Source organism: Amblyomma americanum, chromosome 1 (genome assembly GCF_052857255.1).
Source record: "Amblyomma americanum isolate KBUSLIRL-KWMA chromosome 1, ASM5285725v1, whole genome shotgun sequence".
NCBI classification, from domain to species: domain Eukaryota; kingdom Metazoa; phylum Arthropoda; class Arachnida; order Ixodida; family Ixodidae; genus Amblyomma; species Amblyomma americanum.
Window position 1 is genome coordinate 337,465,954 of NC_135497.1, and position 13,193 is coordinate 337,479,146.

Sequence of the window (13,193 nt, forward strand, 5' to 3'; positions counted from 1 at the left end):
GCATAAACAATTTAGGTAATGAAAGTAAGTTGGAAGCATTCCAGATTGTGATGCAAAAATTGCCCACAGCAAGTCTTGGTTTACATGCTGAGTGCGCCATAACAAGAAAGCTTTTTTTGTGGCCACTGATGTGCGCGAGAGAAGCAAAATTTCTCTGTCTATTTTATTAGTCACCCGATTACATCTAGGATTTCCCACACATTCTCTGTTCTTGTCGGCACGTTTCTTTGGAGAGACGACAGAGTGGAAAAAATACCGCACGGGCAGAGCTCGCGCACAGCTGTTGGAGACTAGGCTCGAACGTTCCATGAACGGGTCCCTGCAAGAGAGCCGGCTGGAACCCGACTGGCGAGAGTTCCTGGGGTCCTTTTGCAGATCTGTGCCTGAGGCGTACGGTGCAGGGCCCGCCAGAGGGCCTGGACGCCGACAAGCTTCTATAATGGGCCTCGGTGGACCGGCTGTGGCGATAGTGGTCAGTTCCTTCGGTCCTGCGTTCACTCTGCAAGTTGCTTCCTGCCGACGCCGTCTGCAGTGCTCAGGTGAGGAAAACCTTTGACTTCAGGCTAAGTGCCTGACTGTTCTGCCGAGCCTGAAGTTTGGTGTATCCGCTATACACTCTCAGACACCGATTTAAGCATTTATCGCTCAGTGAAAGATCCGGAACCGAAGGAGCTGAATTTTATTACCACGAAAATTATACTTTTGCTCACGGGCACAAACAGAAGAAAGGGTAACGTTAACAGCTATATGCTTTTTTCTCGCAGATCGCTTTCATTACTTCTGGGTCCTGTTCACGCTCGACCAGGATGGTATTTCTATCACCAAAGACACACGTAGTCTGCACAGCAGCTTTCATCTGAATGGAGAGCTCTGTTCGCATCAAGACCGCGTCGTCAGCGTGCGTGCCTCAGTTCCGTGATCACGTGACCATGCCCTGCACGCACCGCGCTCTAACGTTGCCGTTTTCGGGTGATGTGGGCTCTCTGTCACGATTACATGACCACCCCTTGCACGGACCGCAACCTCGCGCTTCGTGCATCTATCGTTGTAATCTGAAGGGTTGCCAGGTCGCTTAAGAGGGGAGCAGAATGCACAACCTTTCACCCAAACCCAAAAAGAACAGAGTCACCGAGCCGCAAACGCTTGGAAGGTCCTATCGGACGCAGCATGGAGCCGGCAGGTCAGAGGCTGCAAGCAAACACGCGACTAGCTGAACACAGGAAGGACGTGCTGGGAACGCTGTCCGCAAAGAGCGTTTACAGCACGCCGCGTAATGAGGCATACTCGGAGATATTTGTGTCCCAGTTCACGCTAGAGATGCGTCACACTTTATTAATTGCGCAGCTCGAGGCACGAGTTCCTCTCTCTGATGCAGCCTTAGAGAGCACATCCTGTTAGAGGTTATAAGTTGTGAGAAGAGGTGCGGCAGCAGTCTTACAGTTGCTTGGCGGCTGGAACATACGATGAAGGGGGATGAAAAAGGTACAGATTTAAGAAAAATTGCAACATTTACGCTTGCTAACACTATCTGAATTTCGCAATTTACGCAACCAGCCATGAGATTCCTTCGCAGCGAAATTTACAATAGATTTTTACAAGTCATTTAATAGAAGCAGTTTAGGGGGCGCAACGGCTGCTGTGTAACGCGTTACGTGTTTTGTGGACATCACTACCATGCACCTGAGGTGTCCATTCACTCAGGGAGCCAGTTATGAGCCTCTCCTTTCCGCAGGGCCAACGGAGGGTTTAGGCGGTTTGGACTGCGAATAAGACAATACTAGGAACTATACTCTTTGCTTCGTGCAAGCGGGCACTGGAATCTGTGAAGTATGCCGGGAACGCGATCAAACCGAAGACCACAAGCGGAAGAAGGCCGATTATGCACCTGAGCGTAAGACGCCAAAATGGGCATTTGCCTGTGAAACATCAAAATGGGCCTACCGCTCCTGAACTCTCGGCCGCTAACGCCAACCATCTCCCGTTGAGTAATGCAATATGCCGGTAGGCTTAGATCTCTTAATTTTTTTTTCACGTGGTGTTTTTTTATGCATGTTATCGACTTTTTGGTGCATGTTCCTGGTGAGTGGAGGCATTCTGGAGGGCAAAGGTAGGTGGGATGGTGTTGGGTGGCGTTACGGGAAGATGGAGTCTTCACTAGTCGAGGATTCACAGCGTATCTTTTTTTCCCTTGCTTTACTGTTGGTAATCGGGTTCAATGGAGGTTAAATTGTGAAATTCCACACCCTCCTTCAGAAATATTCTCGGGAAAGGTTTTATGTTTATTTCAGTCCAAAAAATAAAGATATAGCGTGCAGATTTCGACACACTAAACGGTCGCACCAACGTCTGCGTCGCAGAACAAGGCGCGCTACTCGACCAATTTCAATTCATCGGATTGGAATTCCAATTCATGGACTGGACCGTCGCGAGGGCGTCTCAGATTGGGTGCACTGTTTGCGAGCTAACTCTATCGAGTAGGCACTATTCATCGCTCTGGCAAGGATATTGTGAAATATCAATCTGTGTGAGGGTCCTTGGTCAGAGGTTAGTGTGCGTGTCCTTTTGTGCAGCATTTGGAGTGGCTTCACCCAAGAGCATTTCTTCCCGTGGCGCAATTCTTCGCGGAGGTCTTCAACCGCTACGTCGCCCACATCGCCCGACCCGCTGCCTTCGCTCGGTTTCCTCACCTGCCACGGCCGCCACGGCGAGGACACGATGAGTGCGTCTGCATCTATAACGATATCGCCGTTTAAAAGTGGCCGGGGCGCAGACGGATGCTGCAGGTGCTTTACGCTGACATGAAATTCAGGAGCAAAGCATGCAGCGTTGTGCCCTGCTGAGATTAGAAAATTTTCGCGGTGCCAAATGCTGTCGGTTTGAGACAGAGGCCTAAAATAATTGTGTTTGCTATGGCATACTTGCTTGCAGACTTATCTAGTCGTCTCTAAAGTCTTTGAAGGCAAAAAGTAGGGACGTCAGTGTTTCAATATTGATGCCTGTTAAACACTACTACCATTGTTCCGGCTTACGGCGATAACTGAGCTGTTAAAACCGTGATTTTCGATCAGTGTATTTAAACAATGATACAATGAATAAATGTCTATTTCATTCAGGATATTCAAGCCACTTGTTTTGGAGGTTAAGACCTCCACAAAGTTTTCAACTAGATTGCAAGCCAGTGCTCACGCGTAGCAATGGTGGAAAGACAGGCTGGTCAAAAGCAGACATTCACAAGTGAGCACAAGACAGGAGGACTACTTCCCCATGCTTATCATGCGTAGTAATGTTGCTATGTACAGTAACGCCAATGATATGAAGAATGCGCTGTTTGAACAGATGAATCCGGAGTGCTTTGCGTGCTCACGAGGTTAAATTACGACGAAACTGGCCCGTAAAATCTTGTAACTCGCGCCCGCTCATAGAATATGAGTTAATATCAGATAGTAGCCGCCGTCGACTTTGCTGGGTGGTCACAGACCTGAAGTTTATATGCGAAATTAGGTTTATGAACGTATTTTAGTTGTGTCATAATTTTGTGGTTATTCTGCTTTCTAAGAGGCAAACAGCACCACTGAAGAAACGAATGATCTGCAAGCGCAGCAACTTGCTTTTATTAATCTGACCTGCGTAAAGGCAGAACATACATACCATGGACCTCGTCCATCAACCCTCCAAGGCGCATCTCTCCACACCAGCTGTGTTTCTGTAGCTGCAGATTGGCCTGTTATAATAAATTAGGCCGTATCCATGACTTCTGCTTCGCTGTATAGGCATGAGGACTTCTTCCTCACTTTCAGCAAAGAAGTACTGGTTTACGGGTGTTGGACGTCCCAAAGCGACTCAGGCTATGAGGAACGCCGTAGTTAAGGACCCCAAAAAATCGACGACCTGGGAATCTCTAACGTGCACAGATATCGCACAGCACATGGGACTCTATAATTTCGCCTTCATTGAATTTTGACCTCCTCGGCGCGGTTCGAACCCGCTCTTTCGGGTGCGCAGCCGAGCGCCGTAACCATTGAGCCACTGCGGCGGCCTGCAAATAAGGACTCATGAACAGCAGCAGAAGAAAGAAACATTAACTAAGCCTGCTCACATTTGCAACGCTGCTTCGTCAGATTGCAGCAGTATTGGTGCGTTAACATTCATCATCATCATCATCATCAGCCTTACTACACCCACAGCAGGGCAAAGGCCTCTCCCATGTCTCTCTAATTAACCCTATCTTTTGCCAGCTGCATCTACCCTTTGCCTGCAAACTTCTTAATCTCATCCGCCCACCTAACCTTCTGCTGCCCCCTGCTACGCTTACTTTCTCTTGGAATCCACTCCGTTACCATTAAGGACCAGCGGTTATCTTGCCTTCGCATTACATGCCCTGCCCAAGCCCATTTCTTTCTCTTGATTTCGACTAGGATGTCATTAACCCGTGTTTCTTCCCTCACCTACTCTGCCCGCTTCAGGTCTCTTAGCGTTACACCTATCATTTTTCTTTCCATGGCTCGCTGCGTTGTCCTTAACTTAAGCTGAACTCTTTTCGTTAGCCTCCACGTTTCTGCCCCGTAGGTGAGTTCCGGTAAGATTAAGCTGTTGTACACTTCCATGATCAAACCAATTAACATTAATAAGAGTTGGCAAATAGAATGTGAAAGCGCACACGCCTCTTAAAATGGGAATAAGCTGCAATGTCTTCTCTCGAATAATCGAAGCTCTGCTTGTGCCTCTGCAGCTACCTTCGCAGTGCACCTGTTATAGGGCGCCTTCTCGAGCTGCTGTTCCCTGCCATGGGGGTGGCAAGCTTCAAGACAGAGTTGGCGCCAGCTGCGGACACCGACTGCGGAGAGGGCTTCCTCGGCGACTCCATCGGCGAGCCCATCTTCCGCATTGATGGGCAGTCGCTGACGACAGTAGCCCAAATTGGCTTCGGTGACTCGCTGGGGCGGCTCTATAGCGCCGACCCCATGTGAGTGATGGAGAACCGTCGACCGTCAGCTTGCGAATAGAAGCCCGTCTGTAAAAGAGCGTGGGCTTCGTTGTCGCGTTTTCGTTCCAGAGGAGTTGTTTTGTTGGCTGTTTGCTCCCTTGATATGTGTCTATCTTGTAGTCACTTATTTCGGGCGAGGACGACGAGAAATATAAAGCTGACTTGCGCAGACTTCTGCGTCTTGATTCACGTTCTCATGAAGCGTATCTCAAGAAGCATTTCGAGATGTATATATTTATAAAGGCTTGGTATGCTTGCTTCCCATGTTGGTGCGTTCCTTGCTTAATTCATCTAGCCCCAGGTTCATGCTATTTCCCAGGTCGAAGATTTATGATCATTTCTTCTTTAGTAATAATTGATGTGTTTTTTTTATCTTTCGGCCTTCTTTTCTGGCTGCAATGATAATTTCTGGTCTTATTGATGAGTTGCAAGCACACCCCTTCGCCATTATGTGCACACGCTTCAATTCAGAATATTTCATTGATTGAATGTTCGGAAGACGAAAACTGCAAAGTATAGCTTCATACTTTGTTAGTGGGTAAAAACGAAGACAAAGGCAATCCTGTCATACAATGCAGGCCCTCACCTCCCTTGTGAAGTTATGACGCCAACAACTATGTTCAGAATTGTAATCCGCTGCAGTGGTCTACTGTCTCTTGCGTTCGGCAGCTTAGACCAAGGAGGCTTAATCGAACTCTGGCAGCGGCGGCCGAATTTTGATGAAGGCATGAAGAAAAAGGCATCCGTCTGCTGTGCAATGTTAGTGGATATAATGAAGCCCAGTTGGTCTAATTTAATCTGAAGCCCTTCACTGCGGCTTGTCTCAAAGCCTACCTGCCGCTTTTTGACGTGAAACGCTCTCACGTAACATACATGCGTATGCCATTTCAGTGGTGCATCCTTATTCTGGTAACAAGGAAAAAGATATGGCTGCCTTTGTCTTACCTTTCTTCGTGGTTGGTGGCATCCGCGCCATGCCTTTTTTTCTTGCAAGCCACTTAAAAGACCGCATGGGTGACACCATATGAGTGCTCTAAAGATGTCCTGAGTCGTGTAGTGGTACAGGCCTTGTGCTCTGCGCAATATAAAAGCTTGAATACTTCATTATCAGTCGTGTCTGCAAAGCTTCCATGCTATCTGAGCAATGGAAGACTTGGAGCCTCGACTGATATTCCAGTATTGTCAATTTAGAATCCAGCACTTGTTGACGCAAGCATAAGTTTGTCGTTTTTGAAGAATTTCCTCCAGTTTGCGTGACCATCGCATCTGATTAAGATCCCTGCGTGACTACACAGCTTGCTAGTTCTCTTCCAGCCTTTTGTGATCATGTAAGCGACACTCTCAAAGGATTTAAACAAACTTCGCGTCCTGTTATTGGGAGAGCATGGGTCGCATTGTACGTGACGAAGCCACAGAGTCGCACGCGCTACACTGAAAGTTATTATGTGGTTGGGGTGGGATGAGAGAGAGAGAATAAAATAGGCTTGAGCAGGTTGGTAATTCGTTGCAACCGAGTAATAAAAGCGCGGGAAGAGCGCAGGACGAAGATGAGACGGGACAAGCGCTATCTTTCAACACAGCGGATTTATTGCAGACCAGGAGCATATATATACACAGCTGGCTGCAAAGGAGATGAAAAACGTAACAAAAGTGCCACATGCCTTCATGTCATGAAATCAAGCTCCTTCCTTGATAATGCCACAGACGGCCTGCTGACGCATTGATCTTCTGTCCGTGCTATCTCACACGCTTCCTTGATTTTTCTACTCAAGTCGTCACAGTGCCGATACAAAATGATGGTCTTATGGAACAGGGGATGGAAAGGTGGTTCTGCGTCGCATTTTGCAATGGGCTGCCAGATGGCCGCCTGTGGTAGTGTTTCCCAATTTAACGTTGTGCTCGTGGAGGCGCACACTCAAACACCTGCCCGTTTGCCCTATGTTGTGCCTACCACATGAAAGTGGAATTTTGTTATACCAGTTCTTCCTGTAAGGCGCGTGGGCATTTCGTTGCTTAAATCTGCACTAAGACTTGCTCGTTCGAGTAGGGAAGCTCTTTTTCATTCACTCAAAATGTTTTTTAAGAAACGTGAACACCACTTTCACACCAGAACGTCCCGTCTCGCCTTTGTCCAGCGTTCTTCTCGCGCTATGATTACTGTGTGAGAGAGAGAGAACGAGGATATTTTCAGCCAGCGGTATTGTCACAGTAGGTAAATGTCGCGTTCGGCTTCTGACACAAGACTCGATTTCGTGCTGTTCGTACGCTTTATTTTGAGTCTCAAATCTAAGGCCCCGGAGATGAGATAACACCCGAAGAGTGTTATCTTGCCCATCCACCCGCAAAAATAGTGAGCATACCTGGAGATTTATTATTTTCGGTCATATTAAGAATTTATATTGCGCCGCAAAATGATCTCAGAGGCTGAAGGCCGAACATGTATGTGGTATTTAGAAGCATGTCATTTTTGTGCAAGAAGCATGCTGCGATCCAGATTACCGGCCTGGGGCCAATGCGGTACAAGAGATCGATCTGTTATTCTCTGACAAGGTTTAATGTGCAGAGCGGCTCAAGTTCCTCTTAAGTGTATCGAAGTCACATGTTTTCTTTGTTTCAGGTACTAGCGGCTCCGAAGGAGTGGTGTGCCGTGCCTGATCCCGGTGTCACCAGGCACCTCTTTTGTAAATAGTTGTATTAAACGCCTCTGACTTGCCACCTTGAGCACGTCAGGAACGACCACATTGCTGTGTATTTTTGAAACAATAGAGTACTCGGAAGGCCTCCGTGCCCACGTCAGCTGCAACATTTTTCGGTAATGGCTGTTTGCACGGCAGCTTCTGTTCTTTCTTGTGGCTGGCTGACACTGACACTAGCAGCAAAGATATACAATCATTTCTGTTACGACGGGCGGAAGACACAACCCAGGAACAACAGAATTGAACGTAGTACAATCAATCAGAAAAGACTATGGCTGAAAACTATGTCCAAATGGTACTTTCATTCAAAAGGCATCAAAAGAGAAGAGAGCCACGCGGGCCCAAGGACCAGCTGTGGGAACGGTCTGCTGTCTCGAAAACAGATAAAGCTTAATAGTAAACTGAAGTCACGCGTCCAGGGATGGAGCCCTCAGTCCAGGACTCCATTTGCCGTAAATCTCAGGCTGGCTCGGACTACCACGTTACGCTGGTCGTCCGGGGCCGAGCTAGCCAGGATGTCTTCACACTGGAATGAGGAAGAGTGGGATACGGGGAATACTGAGGCACGATAGCGGTGTTCTCATGTGGAATGGGAAAAAGAAGATGGGCGCCAGTGCAATTTGCGGGGTAGTGCGAGATGATGAATGTTAGTCTCGGAGTTTGCGCCGAAAGGCGCCTTCTCCTGCCTCGTGTAGCTTCGAAAATTCCTGTAGGTAGTACACCCATCAGGTGCTGCGACTGCGTAGACGAAGAATATCCGGCTCGCATGTGAGATCCCTGGTTTGGGTCCAGGTGCCGCCAAAATTATCCACTGGATCAAAGAAAAAAATCTTATTATTGATTGAATTGAGTAAAGAGACTTGGGAGGTGCCTCGAACCGGCAACCAGAGCCGACAGCGGAACCTCTCAACAGAACAAGGTTTGGCTACCTGCTCCTCTATGAATGCACCAATTAATCCCCTGCACTAACCCCTAGCGGTTCTGAAGCAACTTTTCCAAGGCGGCGGTCAGAGGAGGTGGGGAATGGAGGGTGCTAAAAACGTCTGGATTCGAACAGGCCACCATTGCAAATTGAACCTGACAATGTCTAACGCTGGAAACTTATATAGTTAAGCTAGCTTACTGGAACTAGCCTGTATCAAAAATGGCATGTTGAACACATTAAAAGGCGCAGGGTGAAGTAAATAAAGCTCTCCGCACCTATTCTCAGTCACGATGAGGTAGAGAATAGGCACAAAGGTGACCAGGCTGAAGAGGACAATGGCATAGGTGCTGGGAATAGCAGAGGGGAGCTAAGAGTACAATACGCCACATGAAATAAATTATTAATAATAAATACCTTCTGCCGCAGACAGGCATACCGCAAGCTGACTTGAAAAAGCTTGGACGCAAGCTCGAAAATGTGCGCACATCCCGACGTTCATGGTGCGGAAGTCATACGCAAGATGAGGCATAGCGACAATAGGATGATGGTGTCTGGATGTAGCGTAGATTTCTAAAGAGAAAGGAGGAAACTAGTTCAAAAAAAGCATATAAAAGAGTTGGGGCTAGAAAGAATGTAGTGGAATTGAAGATCTCACTGAAATGAGGCGGAGGAAGATGAATGAACATTTGTTTCGTTCTGATAATTCTTCCCTCCTACTGGCTGGAGCCATCAGTCCTAGGATCAGCGGTGTTCGCCTGTGGTCCTCCACCTGCCACTGGGCCTTCTGGCCCAGGCTGGAGAGCACGGGCTTCCGCTGGGAAAGGGTGGGGGACGGTATGGAGTGTGCTTCCGGGTGTCAGGGTTGACCAAGGTGGTGTGGTACAGGGTTTGTATTTTTGAGCAGAGAGAGCTTATGCCCGGTCTGTAGGAGGGGTAGAGCTTGTTGATGAAGTTGACGTGGTGATGAGGGTTAGTTTATAGTTTCCGCCATGCGGCGACACCCTCTTCTCTGGTGAGGGTTTGTCTCGGGACATTATGCGGTGGTGGAAGCGTTGCTGTTGGAGTATGTGATATTACATTTGCACTGGTTGTACCTCGTCAGGTTGTGGGCGATCTCGTCACGTGGCGCGTTCTGTGTGAGCTCCGGCAGGCACGTGTGCGCGACGATTGCAAGGAAATTCCTTATGTCCCTCTACCAACTTTTGGTAGAGCGACATGGAAGACTTGGTAGAGCGACTGCTCCAGAGAGGTGGTGGTCCCGGGTTCGAACCCCGTACCAGGAGGAAATTTCCTTTACCTACGAAGTTTCTGAGAAAGATGTATAGCTTTTCCTTGAAGCCGTATGGCGGCGCTTCGGTGGATGGCAATGAGTACTTACTCCCTTATTGCATTTCGTTCATGTAAATGAGAGACAGCAACGGACTCAGGACGCTACCTTGAGGCACACCACTTAGAACATCGCTAACTGGAGATGAGTGGCCGTCAAAAACTGGGAACTGCTTGCGATATTACAAGAAATTCCTTAGCCATGAGGTTCTTAATGGGTCCACGTTGAGGGAATTGATTTTACCTATAAAACGTGAATGCGCGACGCGGTCAAATGCTTTTGAGAACTGTAAGAATATGCAGTATCTTTGAAATATCCCATTCATATTGTGCAGAAGTTCGGTAATAAATTCTAGTAGTTGATTCTCACCAGAGAAGCCTTTTCTGAACTCATGCTGGATAGTTAAAAGAAATGATAAATATCGAGCTGCTGCGCTTAATCTGATACAAGGATGTGTTCAGGATCTTGCATTGGAAGGAGGTCAATTATATTGAGCGATATGTACGCGAGTTTGTTTTATCACCTCAACTGATGATGGAGATAATTTTCTCAATTTTCTAATCCCTTCGAATTTCTTCATTTCTTATCCACTGACGAAAGATATGAAAGACAATACTGCTTGAATGGATCACAGTGTTTTTGAGAATTTCTGTATTATTATCATCAAAATCAGCAGAATTTGTTATCTTCAGATTGTACATCAAAACTAAATACCGGTGACACAAATTTCTATGGGACTCATGTACTGGTAATCATCATCTACTAATGGTGGGATAGCGGAATGGTCTTCCTGAGTGAACACTGAATAAAATATTTATTGAATATTTGTGCAAGCCCCCTGCGAGTCAGTGATGATGTTGCGTTCGTTTGGGCTGGCAGCGATTGCCAGCCCAGGAACTGTTTTCTCTGCTCCCAGGAGGTTATTTGTGGTTATGCAGGCAATGCGGGGATGTTTAGGTGGCTGCAAATTAGGCTGATAGTGGCGTCGGTATAATGCGTGAGGGAATCACTGACGTAGTTCTTGCGAAGAGCTCTAGCGTGGACATGGCAGCGTCCCGGATGATATTCGGGATGCATATTGCTGGTTACGGGGGATGCCGTGATCCTTTGTTTAATGTGAGTGGAAGTCGCCATGGCGGGAGGTCATGTCCCTTCGTCGTGGCTAACAAAGCCGGGGGAGCGTTCTGCTCCTTGTGGTGGTTTTGTACAAGCATATCTTTTCAGTCCTGAGGTGTGCTTCTACCAGTTATCTGGCTGTATACAGTATGCCGAAATCCAGAATTATGGTAATGACAGTGGTGCTGGTGATGCCGAGGGCATGTTTGATAGGCTTGCGCATCATGATGTCCACATGGTTCGAATAAGATAGTGTGATGGAGTCTGTGGTACGGTTAGTTGGCTAACTATAAGCGCGTGAAGGATGCGCAGTGCGTGGACGTTCTCCAGTCCCCGTCGTCTCTTAGTGATCGCAGGGATCATATAGAAAATTTGCACAAAACGACAAAATGCAAAATATACAAGTAACAACAACAAGTAGATCCTGTAATGCGTCTTTTTATTCGCGCTTTAAACGTGAGAGTTTTTAGTTTAGTGAAAACAATTGTTCGCAGTTCATTGACACATACGAGTAATGCTGAGAGCTATTCTTTTCGGGAAGAATTTCTGAAAATTTCTGAAACGAATTCACGCAAAAAACGTGGAAGCCTCAAACACCCGCATATTGAAGGCAGTGGCTGTGCCATTTGGTTTGTAATGAAATGTGAAGCATGAGAGCAAAAGATCAACTGACTTAATGCTTTGCGGGAAGAGTTCTAAGCGCCGATGATATTGAATAAACTATGGAGTGGACCAAAATGCAAAAAAACAGAAACACACTTGAGTCGCAAGTACACGTCATATCTGTGAATAACAAGTATCCTGTTCTCGATTCCTCAATCAGAAAAAAAATTATGGGGAAGACCAAAACGACTTCAGTCGTGTTCCACATTTTACATAAACTTTGGTGCCTATAAAGAACACTTGCAGCGTATGGCTGCACAGGATGCAATCGCATATCACCTATCTCCGCAGTAACTTGCGTCCCTGGTACCTTCTTCTTGCTTTTGCAGGAATACAGCTTCCGGCGCAATAAACTGGTGACAAAACTACCTTGGTGATATAATGTGCTTTGCACTAGTAGATAATTGCGTGTTCCTCTGCTTAAGATTCGTAAAGGGAACTTTTCCGCAAGAATTATCAGTTAGAACCAGAGCTTGCTTTGCAGGTATACTGGTGGATGGAAGTACTGCGCCCGGGCAACCAATTCCCCCACGTTAGCGGGAACTCCATTTTTATGGCCGATGCACAGTGAATTGTGGCATCAAACTTAGCGTTCAGTCTGAGTATGTAACTGATTTTTAACGTGTCCGTTCGAAAAAAAAAACAAAAGCTATTCGTGGTCTGTGTGTAGTAACGCATTTGCTGAGATACACGATAGCAAGGACGTTTTAAGCATGAAATGCCGTTAGTTGCCATTGTCTATAATCTCGCTTCCTGATCCGTGATGTAAGAGCCCTGCCGGACCACTAAGAGTTAATAAACGATGAGGATGGTGATCGAAGTTCCACGAGACACACGCATGGGTTAATAAAGGGCAACCAGTCAAGAGGTCGATTTTTCCCAGCATATACCTCGAGCACCAAATCACCATTCTCTTCGAACAGAGACTTAGTTGAACGCGATTGGCTCTGCCTGTCGATCCATCAAGCGTATCTTACCCAGGCTAAACTGTCCCATGAGCACAAAAAAGCCACATGGTATTTCAGGGTCTTCCTTGACAGGCAGAAATCTTAGAGTGTAGGATGTGATCCGTTCCATTCTTTTTGAGTCCGTTAAAGTATGACTCAAAAGAACACAGCATAATTATACCCCACAAAGCAGTTGTCAGTAGTGTCTGGTTGTTCAAACAGGGGGTGTTGAGGTACCACAGCACAAACGTTTTTCGGCGCAAAGCCACTTTTTAACCGGTAAGATTAACGAGTGAAGTTTTAAAAATGGTCTCGCGGTCGATTGAATGCGCAACCGCGGCACTTCCTGTAAAGCATTGTTGCGGAGAAAGCCGAAGTAAGCCTGCTGGTATTCGGTGCAATAAGTGGACTTAACCAGTAACTCTGTCATCTTCCCTGTATAGTTACTCGAAGGAAAAGCGAATGGCGAAGAAATAAAATGTGACATACAAACACCGCAGAGGCCCCTCAGGACCATGACCGCAAAGATGGCCTA

At 47.0% G+C, this 13,193-nt stretch overlaps 1 long non-coding RNA gene across 2 annotated transcripts; it reads left to right on the forward strand.

Annotated features, from left to right (window-relative positions):
* Positions 1-296: 296 nt before the first annotated feature.
* LOC144099498 (uncharacterized) lies at positions 297-7,684 on the forward strand. Of its 2 annotated transcripts, XR_013307413.1 has the most exons (4): positions 297-539; positions 2,571-2,719; positions 4,730-4,963; positions 7,602-7,684. It is a non-coding gene; the product is annotated as an uncharacterized LOC144099498 (long non-coding RNA). The 2 variants fall into 2 exon arrangements; XR_013307412.1 differs by lacking the exons at positions 297-539; positions 7,602-7,684 and adding an exon at positions 779-898 and having other exon boundaries at positions 4,730-5,149.
* Positions 7,685-13,193: the final 5,509 nt, after the last annotated feature.